The 22,425-nt window shown below is 44.3% G+C and overlaps 1 protein-coding gene across 1 annotated transcript in view; it reads right to left on the bottom strand.

The window, feature by feature from the left end:
• LOC126523436 (medium-chain acyl-CoA ligase ACSF2, mitochondrial-like) overlaps positions 1-22,425 on the bottom strand; it is a 348,233-nt gene that overhangs the window by 323,720 nt on the left and 2,088 nt on the right. Inside the window, exon 2 of the mRNA XM_050172050.3 lies at positions 21,863-21,955. The gene's annotated coding sequence lies outside the window, so the exon portion shown is untranslated. The remainder of the gene's footprint in view (positions 1-21,862; positions 21,956-22,425) is intronic.

Below are 22,425 nucleotides of genomic sequence, written 5' to 3'. Positions count from 1 at the left end.
GCCTCGGCATATTCTCTCTTGCGGAGACGGGCACACGTCAGCTCTGTGACCGAGCCGACCGCAAGCGTAGCATACGTCGACCTGTTTCTTGTATAGTGAGCACCTTACAAGGACCGGGCCGTATCTGACGAAATTCGGAACCTTGTGTCCATCAAAGGCGATGATCACCGTACCGGTATTCTTGATTCTTTTAACGGCGAGAGCCAAAGGGTTTCTTGAGTTAACTATGTTCTTCTCCAGCTCCGTCGGGCCATCTGCTAAGTCAACGTTCCTTATCACTCCCTTGCACGTGTTGTGAGGTGCACCCTCATATGCATTGATCTCGAAGCTGCATCCATTCAGATTAATTGACCTTATTCTCACATATTTCTCAGCATTCCCTCGTTGCGGCGTACTCGCCACAATTCTGTTTTGGTTGACGTTGGGGCATATGATGTCTGATGCAATGTGATCCGAGCTTAGACCAGCTGCTTCAACGATGGTTTTACCTATCTTGGTAGAGCCAATCTTGCCAATATTGAGTCCGCCGCGTGGTTGGAGTACAATTTTAAAGTGATCTTTCGGCAAGTATGGCATTCGGGACGCCCTGGCGACCCTGTTCTTGACTCGACTGCCATTCTCGAATGTTCTAGGTGACGTAGCCATATGAGGCCTAGCTCCGACTGAATTGCCGCTAACAGCGGATCTGGTCAAAATTCGCCTAGAAACTGCTGCCTGCCATCCGTGCTCTTCGGTGCACTCGTTGGGAGGCAGTTCCTCCCCTTCCATCATGACTTGCATGTCTGACTCGCCTCAAATCACCACACTCACGCAGCACCTGGCCTAGTGCGGCGGCAATGGTGGGGGCTCGAAAAAGTCTCTTAAGATGCGAATAGTCGAACCACTGTTGAAATCCTGGTGTCGCCGTGGTCCTGTCGATGCTAAGCGTCGATTGATGTAACCGAACCAAGGATAAACTGTGATTAACGGGTCAAAACCAATGTTGAAAGCGGGAGCCGATGTTTCTCCATGTTCTTCGATGCTTCTTCTTCTCTCAGTAACACGATCTAATAACGCCTGCTAGTGAGCAGTATTCACGGAGGTGCAACATCGAGATTAAGGGAGTGAATGAAGAGGAAAATGAAGACCTCAAGAAAGTTATATGCCAGATAGGAACAATTGTTATTTAGCCTGTGATCCCCGATGACATTGTAGTTGTGCATAGAGTCAAACCCCGAAACGACCAAGCCTGCCCTAGTATTATAGCGCAGTTAAGGAGCCGTGCGAAACGAGACTCTCTTATTGAAAAGTCTTAAAAAACACGTGTATCAACGTCTGTCCTCGGCCGTTCATCGGGCTCCCCTGTGTTTATATATGAGCATCTTTGTTCCCCTCTAAAATGGCTCCTGGGAAAGACAATAGAGAAGAAGCGAGTCTATAGTTGGAAGTCCGTCTGGACAAGAGATGGAAAGATTTTGGCACGGAAAGATGAAAACTCCCGAGTAATCCATGTTCACGCCCTTGTGATATTGACAAAATTGTGTAGGGCTAAAACACGTAGGATTGTTGAAAAACAAGACAAATTGAAAAATGGTATTACACGTAGATGATGTAAGTAAGATATACAGCGCTGAACCTGTAAAAGGAATAAAATGTTTTCATCCTAACGTGCAATCAGCGTGTAATAAGGCAAACGGACTGTCTATTCTCTTGGAAAGCTTTAAGTTTAGTTTTCACATTGTAATGCTCATAAAGACATGGTTCACATCAGACAGAGATGTTATAAGCGATCCAAGTTATTCAACGTTTTTAATAAACAGAAGTTGCAAATCTGGTGGCGGACTGTTAATACGTGTAAAAAAAATCTTCGAATGTAATTTACTTGATCAATTTTCTTTTCTATCGAATGATATCGAAACTCTCGTGGTCAAATCCAAAAATTATGCGATTGCTACAATGTACCGTCCTCATAGCGGGAGCTTGTCAAAATTCATTGATCACCTTGAAACGGTACTTAGCTACGTAATCGAAAATAAGCTAACGCTTATTTTGGGTGGTGACTACAATGTTGATATGCTGAATGTGTCCCTATCCCAACCGTTTCGCCCAGTGCAAGATTCGTATGGATTCCATGGTGTTACTGATAGTCCTACCCGTATTACCACTGATAGTAGTACTTTAACTGATTTATTCATAGCATACCTGGATCCTAGCGAAACTGTGGGTGGCGTTCTTGCCTCAGAAATTGACGATCACTTGCCAATTTTTGTTTGCTTGTTAGGACCCCCTACCCCCCCCCCCCCAAGGCACTAAAAAACTTTCGTGCATAGATCGAAAAATATGGAACATTTATCAACATACGGTCATCAAATTTAGAAATAAGCTCATAAGTATTGCCTGGGAAGTCGTCTATGACTCTAAAACGTGGGATGAAGCCTATGGTAATTTTCCGTGCATGTTTAGGAAAGCGTACTTCGAATCATTTGCGCTTATCCTTATTAGGAAGTCAGCTCGATCACGTAAACCTTGGATAACCAATTACTGCCTCAAACTAATGAAGAAGAAGAATAAGTTTTTCAACAAATTTTTAACCACACACAGCCCTGGGACTGGGAACTATTTCGAAAACAAAGGAACGCAACCAATACATCCCTGCGTAATGCGAAACGCGCATACCTGCACAATATTTTTTCTCTAGAAAAGAGTTATGAACCTGAAGCTATGTGGAAAAAAATTAACCACCTTTTGAATCATTCGAATGCAAATCAATATATCACTGAATTAAAATTAAACGATAAAACAGTGCAGGGTACTAAACTGGCACAAGCTTTTAGTGACTTTTTCCTGAACCTAGGGAAAAGCTGCGATAATTTTGATGCAACCTATATGGTTGAAAAAAAAACCCAATAGCCTTTTTCTAAACCCGACGAGCGAATCTGAAACTTTCGGAACTCTTTATTCATTTAGAAACAGCACAGCTGTGGACATAGATAATTTGCAAATAAAACCTCTAAAATACATAGCCTGATTTAATTGCACCGGTACTCACTCATATCTACAATCTAGCCCTCTCAACCGGAACTTTCCCGCAAAAATTCACATTTCAAAAGTAATTGTAATTTTTAAAAACGGAGATAAAAATAACCTCGTCAATTACCGACCAATTTCTCTTCTACCGCTGTTCTCTAAAGGTCTGGAGAAACTGTTACGTTCTAGGATTTCTTCTTTGGTAGATAAATTCAATTTCATGACTGGATGTCAGTTTGCTTTTCGCAAAGGTCGATCGACGGAGCACGCTCTGTTAACACAAAAACAAATTATTCTAAAAGCATTTGAGGAAAAACGGTTTGTTATTGGAATATGTGTAGATCTTTCAAAAGCATTCGACAGTTTGAACCACGACACATTATTAGTAAAACTTGAACTTTGGGGGATAAGAGTACTACCTTTAAAACATTTACATCATATTTTAAATACCGGAAACAGTGCGTTTCTATCAATGACAGCCTGTTCCCTCTGAAATCGCTAAATGCTGATGTTCCACAAGGAGATTCTTGGACCGCTCTTGTTTAACTTATATCGTAATGATGTAACTAACATTAACAAAACACCAACGTATATATTCCACGCGGATGACGTGACTCTTTTATTTCGCGGGTCCAACATTAAAAAGTTTTTTTAAACATCAATGATTTTCTCGAAGGCCTGCTGACATGGAGTAATATAAGTTCATTAAAAATGAGTACAAGCAAAAATAAAGCAATCCTTTTTACTGTAAACAGTCGCCAGTATTTCTCACAGAAAATCTTATGCTTGACCAAATGCCTTTAGAAGTTGTTGACTCTTGAAAAACACTCGGTGCATACTTCCACAAACATATGTCCTGGGACACGCATATTAAACACATTATTACCAAACTTTTGAGGACTGTCGGTATTTTGGCTAGATTACGTTTTTTTCTATCACGCAATAATAAATTACTGATAAACTAATTCAATTACTCAATTAATTCCTACTTGAAATGTAGGGTTTTGCATGAAGGGTGGGCATATCTAAGTCACATTTTCATTGAATGCCTTGAACGATGGAATGGCTGGAGTGGTGCACCGCTTCAGTAGGTAGACGATTTCAGTCTTTCGCTATTTGAACGAAATAGGCGGTGCGATATCCTGTGTCGGCTTCCAGTTTCGGTTTCCAATCGTTATTTTTTATTTTATTTTCATTTTAATAATACTGTAAGCCTTTACAGGCTCTTACAGGAGTGGGAACAACAACGAAAAGTACAGATCGCCAGCAATAGAGAAAAAAAAAGATCCGAATATAACAAATGAAAGAAACGAAAGTCCTGAAACAGTACAGACTGTTCCTGTACTAAACAGTACAGGAAAGGGTGCGCGTTATACACTGATTTCGGAATAACTGCAAGCGGCACACACAGTAAAAGCATACACTACAAGAACTGCGGTCAGCATCCACATGAAACATACACTCCGTGCGCAGCCCCTTTTTTTTTTCTACAACGGCGCAACCTGCTGATCAAAAAAATTTTCAATCTTGACAGAAAATGTGATAACAGATTCCGAGGACACAATGTCGCGTGGCAGTTTATTCCATAATTCTATGACTGACGGAAAGAAGGAATACTTGAATGTATTACAGCGGGAGGTATATGGCCTGATACTCTTTTCATGGTTTGTTCTGGCTGAGCGCTGGTATGGTGGTTTTAGGTACTCGTGTTTGCTTATATTAATGCTGTCATGATAAAGAAGGTAGAGAAACTTTAAGGCAGCAACGCGCCGGCGAATTGCCAATGTTTGAATGTTTGCCCGGTTGCGTAGTGCGGTTATGCTGACGTCACGTGAATACTGCGAATACACAAACCGGAGCTTTATTTTGAATTCCCTCAGGTTGATTAAGAAGGTAGATTTGGTGCGGATTCCAGATAATACTGCCGTATTCAAGGATTGGCCTTACAAGGGCCTTATAACTTGCTAGCCTAACTTTGGAAGGTGCCAGTGCAAGTTTCCTGCGCAGGTATCCCTGCTGTCTATATGCTTTTGTGCACGTCTGTTTAATGTGAACGTCCCATTTTAATGTGTTTGTGATGGTAACACCCAAGTATTTAACTGCGTCGGCTTCTGTTACATGTAATCCCATTAGATCATATGCAAATTTTAAGGGTACCTTTTTCCGAGTTATATACATGGATGAAGTTTTTGCTACGTTAATTTCCATTCCCCATTCTTGACACCATCTGGCAATGTTAGTTAAGGAGGAATTAAGTCGAATCTGGTCGTTAATCGTCCGTACTGTGGTGTAGATGACGCAGTCATCTGCAAATAGCCTTACTGTTACGCCAGGTTCAACTTGAGAATGAATGTCAATAACAAAAATTAGAAAAAGAATCGGACCCAGCACAGACCCCTGTGGAACACCAGAGTAGACATCTAACTCTTCAGATTCAGTGCCATTTATTTTAACGTACTGGCTGCGGTTAGAGAGACAGGCGGTTATCCAGTGTACTATGTTAGTGTCAATCACAATATTCTTAAGTCTGTCAATTAATTTTGGATGGGGTACCCCGTCAAATGCTTTTCAAAACTCTATGAATATTGCGTCAACTTGAAGTCTCGAGTTAATTACTGTAGCAAAGTCATGCGTTATTTCGAGGAGTTGAGTGACGGTAGAAAGACTTTTGCGAAATCCGTGTTGTTTGGGGTACAGTAGCTTGTTATCTTCTAAGTAGGTGGTAATTGCTTTGCTAATAATATGCTCCATCATTTTACAAGAACTAGTGAGTGAAATCGGCCTGTAAGTGTTTACCAGTAACTTATTGCCTCCTTTGTGAATCGGAACAACCTTGGCACGGAGCCAGTCCATCGGCAGGGTGGCTGTTTGAAGTGATGCTACGAAAATTGCATGCAAGAAAGGAGTTATCTGTTCTGCGTAACGCCGCAGTAAAGCATTGGAGAGATTGTCAGGACCTGAAGATTTTTTAACATCAATCTGAAACAATAAATTAAGTATTCCTTCTTGGGTTATGACTACTTCAGACATTGCTAACGGAGGATGCGTCACAGTTTCGCTTTCTGTAAGTGCAGGGGTACGTGTAAAAACGGACTGAAAGTATCTGTTGAATGTGTTGGCGACAGTGTGAGCTTCATCAGTTATGATTCCGTTTACATCGATGTGAGTCACTTGGTTCTCGGGCCTGGATAAGTAGCGCCAAAACTCTTGTGGACGCTGCGTCATAAAATTTATTAGTGTTGTTGAAAAAAAAACATCCCTTGCCTTCCGTAAAGCAGTTTTTAGCTCACCAGAAAGTCGGCTAATATCTTCAGGATTACGTTTTTTCTTCCGCATCCTTTGCAGTTTTCTTTTTAGGTGGATCACACTATGCGTAATCCATGGGTTTCTGCGTTTTGTACGTTTCAGTCGCGTGGGAACGAACGTTTCCTCACAATGTGTTATTATGTCTTTTAGTTTAAGTCATAGATTATTCACTGTACAATAATTTTCAATGGAAAAGGTTTCCAACGCTACTTCAAGGTAGTCGATGATACTGACTTCGTCAGCTCTATTGTAGTTTTTAACAGTTACACGTGATTCTGGAACTGGTCCGCTAGCGCCGATAGTAACTGTTAGCAGCAGCAGTTTATGATCTGATATGCCCTCTTCGAGTGTGATGTCGGCTGTTAGATGATTAGATAAAAATGCAAGGTCTAGTATTGAAAATGTTTGCCCTTGAATGCGCGTTGGCTCTGTGACAAGCTGAGATAACGAAAACCTAAACGCCATGTTCAAAAGCAGTTGAGAACTACTGTTACGTTTCGCCTACAACGCGCGGTATAGCCGGCGCGGATGCAACGGACGCCGGGGCTTCGTTCAAAGCGGCGGACATTTTGGCCCGTTCAGCGCCGCCGATACGCCTCCCCGCCAAGCGCGTCCAGGCATGTTTCAATGCCACGTGTCTTCAAGTGTGCGTGTGTGTGTGTGTGCATGTTGGTGCCCACGCTTGTCAAAGCGCGGCAGCCGGGCAGAGGAGCTCCTCAAGTGTGAAGCGAGGAGGTCTGACCGGCGCCGGCCCGACGGATGCGTCACTACACTCGTCCCAACGTGTCTCTCAGCCTGTCCGTGCCGCGCATCACGTGCGCCTCTGACGAGGCGTTCCTTCTTCCCCTCGACTCCGAGAGTATAAGAGCAGCTGCTCCCGGACGCCGAAGGAGGCTCCGATTTCTTCCGTTGAGTTACGTGCTCTCCCGTCTCTCCACTTCGGTCGACCTGACCGCCCGCTCTTTTGCGATGCTAGAATAAACAAGTTGTTCTGTTACCAGTCGACTCATGCTTTGCCGGGACCTTCGGATGCTTCCAGTTGTGCCCCAGGCCGCCAGGCCAACGCTACCCTTGGGGCTTGCGACCCATTTGCAACAACGGGTTTCAGCGCCGAGATTGCAACAACTGGCTGGTAGCAGTGAGATCGCGACAACGGAGGCCAGCAGCGAAGATATACGGTTGACTGTATGCTGAGCAGCACAACGACCATCCGGGAGCAGTGCAACGAGCCCTGAGCAACGGAAACAAAAGTCGTGTTTTTGTCATTATGCAGCACTGACGAGAACATGAAGCTTCTCGAGCCTTACATGCGAGACCTCCTCATGAACGGGAAAGAGTGCCGAGTGCTTCGCGATTCTGCAGCTACAATGGATGTAGTTCACCCTTCTTACGTAGAACCCGATATGTTCACGGGCGAGTGCGCATGGATCAAGCAAGCCGTGGAAGCTCATAGCGTGTGTCTGCCCGTAGCAAAAGTGCTTATTGAAGGACCTTTCGGAGGACTTGAGACGGAGGCGGCAGTGTCATCTATGCTGCCCCCCCCCCCCCCCAGTACCCGTACCTATTTTCGAACAGGTCCGATCACCTCCTGCGCGAGAAGGGGCTTTTGTTTGGTGAGGCTAGCGTTCAGGCCTTAACCAGATCGAAGGTTCGGGAGCTCGCTGCAAAGGCGGTAGTTGCGGGGCCGACGTTGTCGAACAATGAGAAAGGATCAGAGGCGCAGCAAGCTGATATTCAGAGCACGTCCGAACTGAATAAAATTGAGCCTGTAGCGTTAAAGGCACCAGATACTGGAGAGGAAATGCTCGACACGGGAAAGTTAGAAGAGCTATCTGCAGATTTGCTCATCGCGCCTACGTCAGACGGACTTGATAGGTTGCTAAAAGTCAGCCGGTCGGCTTTGATAGCCGAGCGAAAAAAGGATGGCAGCCTAGAAAACATACGCTGCATTGTCAAGGAAGGTATCGCCAAGAAAAATGCTCATTTTGTGGAAAGAGGTGGGGTCCTGTACCGGAAGTATCTAGACCGCAGGGGAGTGGAGTTCGATCAGCTGATCGTGCCTCAGTGCTACCGTCAGGATCTGTTGCGCTTGTCGCATGGGGGTTCGTGGTCCGGACACCTAGGAGTTAAGAAAACTAAGGACCGTCCCTTGCAAGAGTACTATTGGCCAAGGTGTTTTCGGGACACAGACTACTTTGTGAGGACATGTGACACCTGTCAGCGGGTGGGCAAACCAGGGGACAAATCGAGGGCGCCGTTGAAGTTGGTACCTATCATTACGGAGCCTTTCAGACGGCTCGTTATTGATACAATGGGACCTCTGCCGGTAACAGCCACGGGGTACAGACACATTTTGACTGTGATCTGCCCAGCGACAAAGTTCCCTGAAGCAGTGCCGCTTAAAGAACTCAGCTCAGTTGAGATAGTCAATGCACTACTGTCCATATTTGCGCGAGTTGGTTTTCCTGCGGAAATCCAGTCAGATCAGGGCACGGTGTTTACGAGCGCTTTGACGACAGCCTTTCTCGAAAGGTGCGGGGTAAAGCTGTTACACAGCTCAGTGTACCACCCACAGTCGAATCCCGTTGAGAAGCTCCACTCCGTCATGAAGCGCGTGTTGAGAGCATTGTGTTTTGCACAACAAACTGACTGGGAGCTGTGTCTGCCTGGGGTGACGTTTGCATTGAGGACCGCGCCGCATGCGGCTACGGGGTTTTCGCCAGCTGAGCTAGTGTACGGTCGCTCGCTGCGATCTCCGCTTCGCATGCTTCGAGACGGATCACTGCCCTCTCCAATGGCTGCAGACCATCTCTTCCACAAATGGCCGCCTCCTGCGCTGGAGCCTCGCTTTGCAACAACATTCCTTTGAGGTGCTTTACAAAAAGGGGAGTCTCAACGGTAACGCCGATGGCTTAAGTCGAAGCCCCTAACATAGGAATCAGCCTCAGAGTTGTTTGTTACTGATGTTTTTCTTCCTGAGGCAGGATTTTTAACATATTGCTTTTGTTTAGTGTTTCAAAGTGATGACGTGCTTTCTAGTGCAATTTTCCAATTTGTGGACGCGTTCTGAGTACTGCTAGACTACTATAAGGAACTAGGCAGTGGTATAAAAGGGGAAAGAGCCTGGCAGGACTTGGTGAGGGTTGTTTCGTGCTTGCTGACTGAGCGGTTGAGTTTCGGCGTCGTTCTAACGCTTGCCGAGAACGAGAACAAAAATGTCAACTCTCCCGAAGTCACTTTGCAGTGTCCTGTGTGAACCTGAACGAGAGAACGAGGCCTTCTCTGTACGCTGCGCTCAAGAAACGCCGAAGGACACCCGACTTCGGTTATGAGCATCATCGAGCGACATCCCTCCGGACAGCGGATGCAGTCCCCTGACCATCGGGATCTCCTTCCCCCGGCGGGGCGGTCTGTTACGTTTCGCCTACAACGCGCAGTATAGCCGGCGCGGATGCAGCGGACGCCGGGGCTTCGTTCAAAGCGGCGGACATTTTGGCCCGTTCAGCGCCGCCGATACGCCTCCCCGCCAAGCGCGTCCAGGCATGTTTCAATGCCACGTGTCTTCAAGTGTGCGTGTGTGTGTGTGTGCATGTTGGTGCCCACGCTTGTCAAAGCGCGGCAGCCGGGGAGAGGAGCTCCCCAAGTGTGAAGCGAGGAGGTCTGACCGGCGCCGACCCGGCGGATGCGTCACTACACTCATCCCAACGTGTCTCTCAGCCTGTCCGTGCCGCGCATCACGTGCGCCTCTGACGAGGCGTTCCTTCTTCCCCTCGACTCCGAGAGTATAAGAGCAGCTGCTCCCGGACGCCGAAAGAGGCTCCGATTTCTTCCGTTGAGTTACGTGCTCTCCCGTCTCTCCACTTCGGTCGACCTGACCGCCCGCTCTTTTGCGATGCTAGAATAAACAAGTTGTTCTGTTACCAGTCGACTCATGCTTTGCCGGGACCTTCGGATGCTTCCTGTTGTGCCCCAGGCCGCCAGGCCAACGCTACCCTTGGGGCTTGCGACCCATTTGCAACAACGGGTTTCAGCGCCGAGATTGCAACACTACTAACATCTCTGCTGCCGACTGTCAACGTACTCCAATCAATAGTGGCTAGGTTAAAATCACCGGTAAGAATTAACTTAGTACGATCTTTCAACCTGCCACAAAGGAAGTCGTGAATTTTCATTATGTAGCCATCGGACGCGTTTGATTTCCTATAAATACCGCCTATGAGCACAGGTGAATCGTGGACATATACAGTGCACCACACACTTTGATGATCTGGAATACCTTGCTCTTTGCGAAAAGATAAGAGCTGCCGTACTACTATAGCGACTCCGCCCCCGCGACTGTCGCGGTCGGAGCGAAGAAAATAAGAGGGAGGAACTATTTCTGAATCATGAATGTCAGCGTGCAGTCATGTTTCCGTTATGACGACAATGTCAGGAGAGTAAATTAACAAGATATCTTCTAATTTTTTAGTTTTATTAACAATGCTCCTTGCATTAAAACATGCTAAAGAAAGTGAATTTACAATGACCCGCCGTGGTTGCTCAGTGGCTATGGTGTTAGGCTGCTGAGCACGAGGTCGCGGGATCGAATCCCGGCCACGGCGGCCGCATTTCGATGGGGGCGAAATGCGAAAACACCCGTGTACTTAGATTTAGGTGTACGTTAAAGAACCCCAGGTGGTCGAAATTTCCGGAGTCCCTCACTACGGCGTGCCTCATAATCAGAAAGTGGTTTTGGCACGTAAAACCCCATAACTTAACTTAACTTAACTTAATTTACAACTCCTGCTCGTCATGCGTTGTCAGCACTGGACTTCCCGGCGTCGTCGCGACGTAGGCTGTTCAAAGGTAGCCTGCATTTCTTTATTTCATTCCATATATATAGTTGATCGTTTACTTTAAGCTTATCAAAAAGAAGTGTTACCTTATCACCAGCGTCACGTTCTGCTTTGGAGGACTGCCAAAGTTTCCTGCGTATGTCACGTACTCAGGACGAAAAGTCTTCCGATATAGATATCGAGCAATGCTTCAGCTTTTTGCAGTTACGAAGAACAGTCTTTTTTTCTGCGAAATTGTAAAACCTTATAATTACAGGCCTTGTGCTCTTCTTCTTTTTCCCAATACGGTGTACACGCTCGACTGATCTCGTTTCTACACCGAGTTTGTCTGTGAATACACCGTTGACTACCGCTTGTTCCAGATCTTTACTAGTTTCATCGCTTTTTTCTTCCAACCCATAAATAATGATGTTATTCCTACGGCTTCTGTTTTCCATGTCGTCTATTTTTTTTTTGCTCAGGCTCTGGATATCTTTGCTCATTGCGGTGACGTGCTGTTCGCACTGCTCCAGCTTTTCACGATATTGTTTAAGCGATGTAAGAGTAAATTGAATTTCTGTCAGTCTAGATTGAACGCCTTGCAATCCTTCTTCTAAAGTGTGCTGCGAGGTTTGAATTTCCGTAACCCTCTTTAAGATCTCATCGAGCGTATTTGGGCCTGGATTTTCCTCGATGTCACCACTAAGCAGCAACAGCGAACGAACAACGCGGAAGCACTCGCAAACACAACACAAAATACGATCAGGGCCTGGTAGCACCGCAAAACAAATAACATCACTTTTGTAACACTTAGAAAAAGGACATTTCTTTCTAACCTGTACAAGAAGAAAGTGGTTTTTCATGGCGTCCTTCACGGTGCCACCAAGCCCACTGAAGAGGGCCTGCGCTTGCTGCGGCCTTTTGTACGCTTCGTCCGATGTCGCTGCTGTCACTAATTGGCCGAAGGCACGGCGCAGGTGCGGCGTGGCGATCGTGCTGTATGCTTGATCCACGTGCGGCAAGATTGGCGTTGTCAGCCGTGTTGATAGCCCAGTGGGGTGCTGCTCATGATGATGCAGGATAGCCAGCGTTCCGGAATCATGGTGTCGAACAATCGAAGACCGGTCGCAGTTCCCAGTGGTCCCGGTCAGTCCGAGCAGCGTCTGTACAAGACGCTGCTCTGTCTGTACGCCAGGGCGCCACTTAGCGCGAAAGCTTTAAGTATAGCTGCGTATCCCCTCGCTGGAATAAAGTCGTTTCTTTGTCTGGTCCCCGAATAGAGCAGTCTGGCTCTTCTTTGCGGCGCTTCGCGCACCGGCCGTTAGGCCTCATGCCGTAGGTCCCGCGTCCGGCCGCCCCGTCGAAGCTACTACAGGCGGCGGAGTGAGCTAGAGGGGGGATAAGCAGCCTTTAAATGGCTATGACGGAATGAAGTGCAATGCGCAGGCGTGATGTCCGTCTGGCGAAGCAACGAGTGATAAAACTTGTAGAAGGGACACTGCCTTGTCGTTTATGCAGCCGTGCTTAAAGGTTGAAACGTTCAGAGGTGACTTAAAGGGACACTAAAACTTACTATGAAGTCAAGTTAAAGTCATAAAGCAGTGCTCTAGAACGTCTAAGGCGTCAATATAATCGCGAACAGAGCTTTAGTACCGAGAAATTGAGGTAAATGCATGACAAGATTTCAAACCCCCAGCGACATTCCGGTACTAGCCCGATGACGAAGACACTCCTCGTCATAATTTATGTCGCTAGTACTCAACTACTCGTATTAAAAAGATCATTTCATTAGGTTATAAGACGGAAGAAAATGCTACTTGTCTTCTTCTGTTCGATTCTAAGAAAAAATAACATTTTGACGTTACCCTTCAGTAATATGGGTGGTCGAAAGGTTTCGTTTTCGCTCGACTTTGCGCGCTCGGCTCTGCGCCGCGCGCACTTTGCACTTTTAGTTGTTTCGTTATTGCGTCGTGCAGCGCTGGTTCTGCTGGCTCACGAAACTTGCATTTGGAACAAGCAGCGAGAACGCCACGTCCATGTGATGTCGTGGGATGCGCGAACGGTCGGCGGAACTTGGCCAAGGGCAGTTGCAACGGCGAATCCAACGTTACTTATCACTGTGTCCCAACGAGTAAACCTCTCCGCTCGAAGTGGTTAAGTGCCGTACCTGTGCTACAGCGCGTTGGCAAAGAGCCGAAAAATTGCATAGTGTGCTAGCTGTGCTTTCGTCCAGAGGATTACGAGTTCAACGCCGACTTACTGACGCCGTGTGGAGTGCCTTTCAAAGCAATGCTTTCCCGTAGCGCTGTTCCATCTGTCTTGTGTGCATTCTCCGAAGTGCAAGAACAACTGCAGGTCGGTAAGGGCGGCATTTGGTTTTCACGAAGGAAAAGCTACAAATGTGCGAATATGTACAGCCATGACATACAGTTGCCGTCGTACTAGTACGCAACGACGCCGGCAGCTCGAGCCCTCAGCGGCAGGTCGCGTTCATCAGCGATTAAATGGCTGAAGTCGAGCCCAGCATCGCGAGCGATGTGTCGTTGTCAGGGTCGTTTATTGCAACTAGCGTCAAAGTTGGCACCATAAAATAAAGAACCAGCTTATCGTCGCACGCTTTCCATTCCGCAAGCCACCATAGTTCCGCTTTCGCGCTCCTGTCGGCTCTGTCTTGGCTCTGTTTCTGGCCGCGCGTTTGCGTTTTGCGCAGAAAAGCCGTAGCGCCGTCCGCGGGCGCCGCTTTACTCACCCACGGCGAAACGTGACTATGAGACCATGACGTCACCAGTCCTCGATCGGAGGGCGGGCGATTTGAACTGCGCCAGAGGTACGCGGACGCTTCAGAACGCATTTTCTCTTAAAATAAGTCTCTTCTTTGCACGAAACAAGCGTTTCGAGGTTTATGGGATGGTATTTCAACAGTCCACGTTGACTTGATATTAACCTTTAGTGTCTCCATAAGTATAGTGACGCTAGTGTGGTACACCTTGATACACGATTCTCTATGGATTCAAGTGTTCTTGCCAGGTTAGATTGGTATGGGTTCCACACTGATCATGCGTATTCCAGTTTGAGTCGAACAAGTGTTAAATATGCAAGTATTCTTACTGAAGGGGTAACAAGACATTAGAGGCGCAGGTAGCTTACTACACGTTTGGCGTCATTGCTAATGCTGCAAATGCGTGGACCAAACGAGGCTACCGGAAAAGTTAACACCAAAGTACTATAAGAAGTCACGGCGCATATTTCAGAACTGGCGACAACTAATTAACTAAACAAGTAGCTAAGTAAGTAAAGTAAGTAGCGTCGTTTTTTTTTTTTTTTACGTTGAGAGACCTTAGCCAATTATTACAGCAAGTTCAGTGGCGTTAAGGTAGGACTGGACAGCTCGAGTATCAGCGTCATTAGTAATAGGGTGATAGAATACACAATCATCAGCAAATAAAGGAATGTTTGAGGAACAACATCTCAGTAAGTCGCTAATGTATATTAAGAAGAGTAGTGGCCCCAGGACAGTGCCTTGTGCCACGCTGGAGATAACGGGTGATAAATTAGACGAGCATTCGTTAGCATAAACAGTTTACGGTTAGTCAGAAAGTTGCGTATCCATTGGAAAACACAAGAGTTAAGATGAAGATGCCATAGTTTTAGGATGAGCCTTTCATGAGAAACCTGGTCGAAAGCCTTTCATAAATCTAGGAAGAGGGCATCTATGGGTGTGTTTTCATCAAGATGTGAGCTGATGTCATTAACGAAGAGAGCTAGTTGAGTCTCGCAGAACATGCCTTTCTGAAAACCACGTTGATTAGGATTGAAAAAATTTGCGGATGTTAGATACTTTAGAATATGAGAATAAATTATATGCTCCCTTAGTTTGCAACAAACACTGGTGAGGGAAATTGGAAGGCAACTGTGGCACGATGACGATGATCGTTTTTTTCGACTGGAATTATCTTACATATGTTCTAATCTTGTGGCACCACTCCAGATGATAATGGTTGCTGAAAGATATGACAAGAATACACTAGAGATGTGCGCCATGTTCTTAAGCATCTTGGAATTGATTGCATCGATGCCGGCCGAGCATGTTAATTTGAGGGATTCTATTAGTTTCGTAATACCATATGCGTCAAGTGTTATGTCTGGCATGGTTGAGTGGTTGAGGTAAGGACTGTCCGGGAGGCCAGTGTTAGGTTCAGAAGTGAGCACGGAAGAGAATACTGAGTTTAGTACTTCAGACACTTATAGTCAGGAACGCGGTTATTATCGTCATTATATAATAATAATGCTTTATGGTTATTTGAGTTAATGTATTTGCAGAATTGTTTGGGAACTTCAAGCCTATCAAATTTATTCTGCAGATAGGGCACGTGCTGTTTCAAAGTTGTGATATTCGACTTCACAGTTTAGTTCCAGTTCTAGGGACTGCAAGGGGGACGAATTAACTTCTAGACCGCTTAATATGTTCTTCCTATCTGCTGTATCTGCTGCCATGCTTTTTTGGTTCGACAGCACGTTGTTCACGGTAGTCATTATGATGGTTGGTACCATACATTACGTGTATGGAGGCTCCCTATGATTACGCAAGTTGAACCCCTGTTCAAGTCAGTGTGTGGTACTTTCTTGGGCTTCCCTGTCTGCGCAAAAAAAAGCTTAGCGGGACTGCTCTTTGCAAATATCTGTAAAGTACCTTACGCTTACGACGTGCACGTTGTTTGCTAGCCGAAAATGAGCGCTATTCGTTAGCCTCATCCCATACATCGCTTCGCTTGTCTGGCGCCGGCCATGCTGGTTTTCGAAAGGGACGAGCGGTTCATCCCACGCATGAAGGAGGGAAATTACTTCATTTAAGGACTAACGCAGCAGACATTGCCATTTTGCTCCAAATTGAGCAAGGGTCACAGGTGTTTTCTTTAGAGTAAAGCTAACCTACCAATTCTTTTCACTAACTCAACAGGCATTCACTTGACTCATAAAAAGCAACTTTCCAGTAAAACTCGGTTGTTATTTGGCTTAAGAAAGTCACTAACAAAATTCATAAAAGCTCAATTTACGCACAATGTATTTTTGAAAAATATTAATAAACCTTCAATAAAGCACTAGAATTTTTCGCACGAGTAGAAAAAATTAAGACGCCTTTTAAAGGCGCTCCTCAGCCTTTACCAGACGGAATGCGAAATGCAAGACACATCAGTGAGATATAAAATCTTAAATGTCAGTTTGCTGTTGGGCTGGCTGATACATGATGTTCAGCACAAAAACAGTTCCGAACATTGTGAGCTAGAAAAGTGTGATTCAATGCGCTACTGAGCCACGCACATTTCATTTCAGGCACGTCATAGCACGTTCTCATAGCACGTCAAGCTTTACCTGGCGCGCGACGCCGCGCAAGTTCGCGAGTAAATCCGTGATCCAAGAGCTACCTTGTGATAAATACGATTGACGTAATCTCGCACTTTGAATATGGTATGTTGCTCGGTGCCCCTCCAGACGGTCACCACGCAGAGCTCTTAATAGGTTTTTGTGTCGGTTGTAACACCTCTGCATAATAATGAGCGCACCGTCAAATGTGGACCGTTTACGATACAAGAAATTGAGCGAGCTATTGACGAGCTGCCTTAATGGAGAACACTCGGTCCTGAAGAACGTTCAGGTGAATTCCACAAAGCTTTCACAGGATTTGTCACTTTTATATTAGTGATCATTTCTCAAACAAGTTTAGAGGTGGAAGGCCTACCGCAGTCTCTTTACAAAAGACGGACAGCTTCAATTCCCAATTCCAAAATGTTCTGACAAGGGAAGGCTGTGTTCTTGCAAGCTACAGACCAATCACACTGTCAACCGTTGACTATAAGAGCTTCGCAAAAAATTTATTCGTATATTTACAAAACGGATATCAGTTCTCATTGGTACCTATCAGACGCGGTGAATTACGGGCCACGAAATATGAGCCAACATATATATTGCCCGTACGCTTATTCGATAGTGACGTGGTTCTCATGAGCAGCTCGCGATTCTCGAGGTCTATGTTGCTAAAGTTCTTGATCACGTCACTCATTCCTTTCTAATTTATTTCCTGTAACGCATCAATAACGGCTCAGTTTTCCTTAAAGGTGTTACATGTTGCTGCACGTTATTCTGCTCGCTAAGTTATTAATCGCCATCTCTCCGCACAAGGTTCCATTTGCTCTTTTGTAAAGCGAGGGTTCCCGATATCCCCACTGCTCCTTGCTCTTTACCCTAAGCCGCAATCTTTCAGCGTGTGTAGTTGCATCCATGGCTTCATGATATTGGACAATCAAGTAAAGATTTTAGCTTACACAAATTAACTAGCGTTCTTACGGACGGACAAGCCCAATGTTCAAACCGCCATATCTAAAATACAGAAACTTCGCGCTGCGTCAGATCTACAGATGAAACCCTCAAATATTTTGGCTTATGGTTCAGTTTATGGTACCGTACGGCGGGGAAATTCGTAGACATAAAAATATACTCGCGTTTCGCCATATTAACTTGGCATGCCACCGGTCGCACATAAATTGAGCGCGCGCAATCGGAATGAGCAAGTTTCGGCTTTTATGAATCGCGCTCGGGCGTTTATTTCACATCGCCTTTTTATAAGGTCTGGGAAATGCAACTTACTACGTATTGCAAGTCATTCACTGGAGTAATTTCACATACTACGTTGCTTTGGAGTTTTCGCAAGTTTCGCATGGTCGTCAGCTTTTGGGACCATGGTGGATGACCCTTGCAAAAAAAATTGTTGAAAGGTTATTGAAATATCATTGTTCAACGTCAACAAATGACCTTGAATGATCATTGGGGAATTGTTGAAACATCATTGAGGAAATTGTTGACAGGTGTTGATAATTGGCCCGCGACATTCTGTCGAAACATCATTGTGGCCTCACAATTTGAAAGATCATTGGCATATCGTTGAAACTATGGTGTATTTCAATGTTGAAACCCCATTGAAGCATTGTTGAAGATGTGTTGCTTGTCAATGTTGAAAGCTCATTGAGGTATTGTTGAAATGTGTTGTTTGTCAATGTTGAAAGTCCATTGAAGCATTGTTGAAGCTCAAAATTGAAAGCCCATTGAGGTATTGTTGAAATGTGTTGTTTGTCAATGTTGAATGCCCATTGAAGCATTGTTGAAGGTGTGTTAAGTCTCAAAATTGAAAGCCCAATAAGGTATTCTTGAAATGTGTTGTTCTCAATATTGAAAGCCCATGGAAGAATTCTTGCAGATCTGTTGAACATCAACACTAAAATTATGTTGAAAGCCCTTTATGCCCCACTGGGTATTTAGCAGTTTAAACCTGCACTTTCCTTAAAATACTGCTGAGCTATGTTGCATATAATTACCTTTGATGTCACGTTGGTATGTTTGCTGTGAGAGGATAGGGATAAAATTTAAATACAAGCGTTTTGTATCGCAGGCCTCTGTCACCCTGGGCTCAAAAGCATGCTCCTAGATTTCCTATAATAAACCATATTGTAAAGCTGCTAGCAGTACTGTTATGCCACTTTTTTCAATTGTCAGAATGAATCGTCCTCCACAAAATCAAGAGTGTTGAACTGATGCAGACAAAAACCATTTTTCTCGGTGAACTGTTTATTTGTAACCAAACATTTGTGTAAATGTACAACCATATGTAATTTGAGAACATTAGAAACTTCTTAAAAACTAAAATTACAAACTTCCTGCAGCTTGACACCATAACAAAATTGAATACTAAAGATGTAGTCTATGTGGCGCTCAAGTAAAACTCATTTCCCAAAAGAAATAAATTTTAAAAACTAAATACCTAAATAAATAAATGTACAAGCAGACTGACATGACTGTAAATAAGAACACTCAAAAAAGGTACTTGCTTTCTCTATTAGGTAGCCAGTGGTACTATAACCATGGCACGATTTGCTTGAGCCCACAGCACTCAACTAAGACCTGATATGCAGGGTGGTTATCCTTAAGTTTCATGGTATTCATTAAAAACTGGCTGTTGCAGCTAACATAATTATACATACAGAGTGCCAAACATTACTTCCATGAGAAATCAAGACACCATACTCAGCTGATTAACAAAAACTCAGTTCCTAATAAAGTTTTTACGAATTGTAGCCGGTAATTTTACAAGGTGTATGCACTTAGAATGAATGTCCAGAATGACACCAGCAATGAGACACATGCCATCAAACTGGCTGTAGAAATGCACTGCTATAGCACTTACTTTTTTTTAACAAAACGCACTGTTATGCATTCAAGCACAAAAGTGACTGGAATTCCCATGTATTTCTCTCACATTTATGGAAAGATCTCGAAACTGGTGTCATCCTGGAAATTAATTTCAAGTGAATATGTCTTTCAAACTCATTGGCTACAATTCGCAAACTGAAATATGTGCCGTGATGTCATAAGTGAATTAATAAATTTATGAGAATCAGTTTAATGTTTCCATTTCTTGTGCTAGTAATGTCCACCTCTGAATAATCCAGCTCAAGAATTAGAATTATGCTACCTCGCACAGACAACTTAAAAAAATCTGTAAAACTGAAAAAGGATCACTGTACAATCCTTGTTTGTTGGTTGAATGGTGTGTGCCAATTTCAGTAATCCTTACGTACTTTTGCAACATGGAAATCACAATAAGTGATGCTTATGGGAGCAGTTTATTACCCTCCATTGCTGTTGCATGATGCAGTTGTGTTTTCTGCCATGATAACGTACCTGCGCAGGTCATTCCATATAAAGCGACTTATTTATATTAACTGCTTCAGATTTTTATATCAAAAACAGCTATTAGTGATGTGCTGGAATACAACAAAGTTACCCCTTGTGTGAGTTCTATTTCAATTTTATTCACTGCCACAAAAAATGACGAAAGAATTTAGAAAAAGATATGGTTTCATGCAAACATAAAAGGCACATTGCCATTACCGGAGATTTTTTGCTGCATTTTAAATTTAAGCCGACTTATACCAATTCACTTTTACTCATGTATTTTAGATAGCAATAAACCATTTGTACAAAGTTATGTAAATGCAGTTTTTACTGAACTCTGACAATGGCACAGATGCACTTGCAGGTGTGCCATTCCATGCCGAATCAACCAGCGTTTTTTTTTACTTCACTTCACTTCACTTTATTTCCTTAAAGACCCTCATGTGAGGGTATTACATAAGGGGTGGGACACATATAGGTTAACAACAGTATACAGAAGAATTTTGAACGAGGTATGCAAACAAAAATGATTATTGTGATGCAAGCGCACGCGTAATTTGGTTAAGGAACATAGATGGGCATGTGATGGCAGCAAGTTCTTGGGGAAGGCCGTTCCAGTCGCAAGCAGTCCGGGCGAAGAATGACGAAGCAAAAGTTTTTGTGTGTGCTCGTGGTCGAGACACCTGCTGCTGATGTCCGGTGCGAAGAGAGAAACGCGGTGGGGGAGGGCAGATTTAGGGTTCCTGTGATAGCTCGGAATAAAAGAATTTCTGAAACAAGCCCAAACTAGAAATGTGGTGACGAAGTGCAAGAGTGGGTAAGTTGGACTGCGATTTGAAAGATGATATGCTGATATCAAAAGAGTACGAGGAATGAATGAATCTAGTTGCCCTGTTTTTGAACTGATTCAAGTGAATTAGCAAGGTATACTTGTTTCGGGGACCAGATGGGCGATGCGTATTCTAATTTTGGTCGAACTAGTGATTTGTATGCGAGTAGCTTAACATGCAGGAGGGCAGAGTGGAGATGACGCTTTAAGAAGCCAAGCGTTTTGTTAGCAGATGAAATAATATTCGCGATATGGCTGTTCCACGTAAGATCATGACTAAGATGAACACCGAGATATTTATATGATTGGACAGGGTCGATAGGAACGTTAGAGATAGTGTAGGGAAACAGGAGAGGATTACGGTGACGGTGGAAAGATATATATTTGCATTTGTTTATATTAAGTGTCATTAGCCAGTCGTTGCACCAGTTTTGTACCAGATTTAGGTTATTTTGTAGGGATTGTTGGTTAAAGGTGTCAGTAACTGTTTTGTAAATAACGCAATCGTCGGCAAACATCCGAATATGACAATCTAATTTCTTAGGTAGGTCGTTAATATAAATTAAAAACAAAAGAGGCCCTAGGACGGATCCTTGGGGTACCCCTGAGGAAACTGGTAGTAAGTTAGACATTTGTTTATTAATGACGACTGATTGGGAGTGGTGAGTCAAGAATTCCTTTATCCATGCTAGTATGTCACAATGCAAGTTTAGGCTGGAAAGTTTCAGAAATAGGCGGTTATGGGGTACCTTGTCAAATGCCTTAGCAAAGTCGAGGAAGATTGCGGCGGTTTGGAGGTTAGCGTCAAGGTTGGCATGCAGGTCGTGAACGAAAATGGCTAGTTGAGTCTCACAGGAGTAACCTTTACGAAATCCATGCTGTGATGAATGAAAGAAATTATTTGAGTCCAGAAACTGCATTGTTAAATAGTAAATGACGTGTTCCATGAGCTTGCAGGGTATGCTGGTAAGTGATATGGGGCGGTAGTTAAGTGGTGAATCTTTTTTACCTGACTTGTGGACTGGGACGACCTTCCCCACTTTCCAGTCGTGGGGTATGATACCTGTAGAAATGGACTGCGAGAATAGTAAGCATAAAAACTTGGCAGACGTGTGGCGAGTGTTTTTCAAGACCTTTGTGTTGATTTCATCAAAGCCGGTAGATGAAGAAAGTTTTAACTTACCTATAAGAAGGGATATGCCGGTTTCTGAGAACGTAACGGCTGGCATTGCAATTGTAGGGTCACTGGCTGTCATGAGGGGTGGTGGTTTTTGTTCTTTAGTGAATACAGATGCGAAGGCAGAATTAAATATGTTAGCGCACTCAACGTCTGAAATAACACGTCCAGAATCGTCAGTCAGGGTAACAACGCGGGAAGATTGGGGGTATAAAAGCTGCCAGAATTTAGTCGGTTTACCTGTAAGTATGTTTGGCAAATCGATGTGGTAAAAGGAACGTTTAGCGTTTTTTACTGCGACCAAATACGCCTCTTCAGCAGCGTAATACTTTTCCCATGTGCAGTCTGTTCTGCTCAGTTTAGCACTTCGGAAAAGGCGTTTCTTTTTATCTTCTAATCTTCCCAGAGTCTTGGTAAACCATGGCTTGTTGTGGTTAGCGCGGAAGTTGCATTTGGGAATATATTTATTAGTCAATTCATTCATTTTATGTTTAAACATTGACCAGTTTGTGTGGATGTCTTGTTCGTCAAATGACCCCTGATATGATGGAAAAAAGGCCTCCAATTCC

The sequence above is a fragment of the Dermacentor andersoni genome, chromosome 6 (assembly GCF_023375885.2).
Source record: "Dermacentor andersoni chromosome 6, qqDerAnde1_hic_scaffold, whole genome shotgun sequence".
Lineage (NCBI taxonomy): Eukaryota > Metazoa > Arthropoda > Arachnida > Ixodida > Ixodidae > Dermacentor > Dermacentor andersoni.
The sequence above is the reverse complement of the archived record's forward strand: the minus strand, read 5'-3'. Positions and strand labels throughout refer to the sequence as shown.